We start from the raw sequence: 1,424 nt of genomic DNA on the forward strand, positions 1-1,424 counted from the left end.
AGGCTGGGCCAGGCCCAGCCCGTGGCAACGCACAGGCGACGACCCACCTCCCCCACGCGACGGCGCACCTCCCCCGAGTGACGGCCCACATCCCCCGGGCGACGGCGCACCTACCCCGTCCGACGGCCCACCTCCCCCGCCTCCCACAAAACCTGTCGCCACCTACCCCCCCGCAACCTTATCCCATTCACTCCTCACTCCACTCTCTTAAACTCCCCCTTTCCCCTCCGCCGCGCGCGTCCACGAGCCGCCGGCCGCGCTCCTCCGCCCGGTGTTGCCGCATCAGGCCCTCACCTATCCTCTCCACTCTCGCCAGTCGCCACATCTAGCCCGCTCACCTCCCCCTGCCGCATCGTCGCGCACGTCGCCTAGCCCGCAACGACCATGACTCCGCCAGCCGACCAGCGCAGCAGTCTCCGGCGACCCGTGTGCGACCGCAGGTGACACACACATCGAGCAACATCGACCGGGCGCGGGTGCTGGATCTGGTCGCCGTTCGGAGAGCATGTACTAATCTCCGGTGAGTTCCTTGCGCAGATCGGAAGAGGGGTGCCTCGATCTGCCACACCAGAAGGTCAGGTACGCCGATTCGAACCCTGAGTTGGATTCGTTGACTGTTGGCTGCTTCCGTGGGTTCATTTTCTGATGGATGCAATTTTGCTTTGCGCTGCAGGCTTCGGCGGGATCGGCAGGCTTGTGGCCAGGGTTGCGCTCTAGAGCTACGATGTCGAGCTCGTCGCCGTCAATGACCCCTTCATCACCACCGACTACATGGTATCGTTCTCGAATCTCCTAGCTTATGAGATCTACGTGCACGTATGGTACGGTCGTTTTGGATCCGTGCATGAGACACCCGTTTATATTCACTGGATCCGAACCCTGAGTTGGATTGTTGACTGTTGGCTGCTTCCGTGGGTTCGTTTTCTGATGGATGCATGCACTGGGGGAGCCTTGTGGGCGTAAAATGGGGTCGTGAACCCCCATTTCAAACTGCACTTGTGTTACTATACGTATATATGAGGTATATGTATTAAGTGTTTTACCCCAGCCATCGGTGGATGACTCCCATTCAATCCGATTAACTTGTGTAGTCCATACTCCATAATTCCATCTGTACAAAGCTATAGCTAGCTAGCACAAGCAGCTTGATTAATTGTTCGTACAAAGTTAGGTAGCTAGTACAAGCAGCTTGATCGATATATGTACGAGTAGCTTCCTGCTTGTTACTTGTTGCATCTTCTGGCATCACTAAGATTTACCGTCTACTTGCTACTGCATATGCATGGAATACGACAAGTCGGCAACCAACAATTGATGAGCATGACAGCCAGAGAATGGAAGGAGCAAGATGTGCTTGATTACCATGTAATTTTGTACGATTCACATCTGTTTTCATGCATATTTTGCTTTGTCTTAGAACATTG

The 1,424-nt window shown here is 55.1% G+C and overlaps 1 pseudogene; it reads left to right on the forward strand.

Moving 5' to 3' along the window:
- The first annotated feature begins 384 nt into the window (after positions 1-384).
- LOC119338666 overlaps positions 385-1,424 on the forward strand; it is a 2,734-nt pseudogene continuing 1,694 nt past the window's right edge.

Source organism: Triticum dicoccoides, chromosome 7B (genome assembly GCF_002162155.2).
Source record: "Triticum dicoccoides isolate Atlit2015 ecotype Zavitan chromosome 7B, WEW_v2.0, whole genome shotgun sequence".
In the NCBI taxonomy this organism is placed as follows: Eukaryota; Viridiplantae; Streptophyta; class Magnoliopsida; order Poales; family Poaceae; genus Triticum; species Triticum dicoccoides.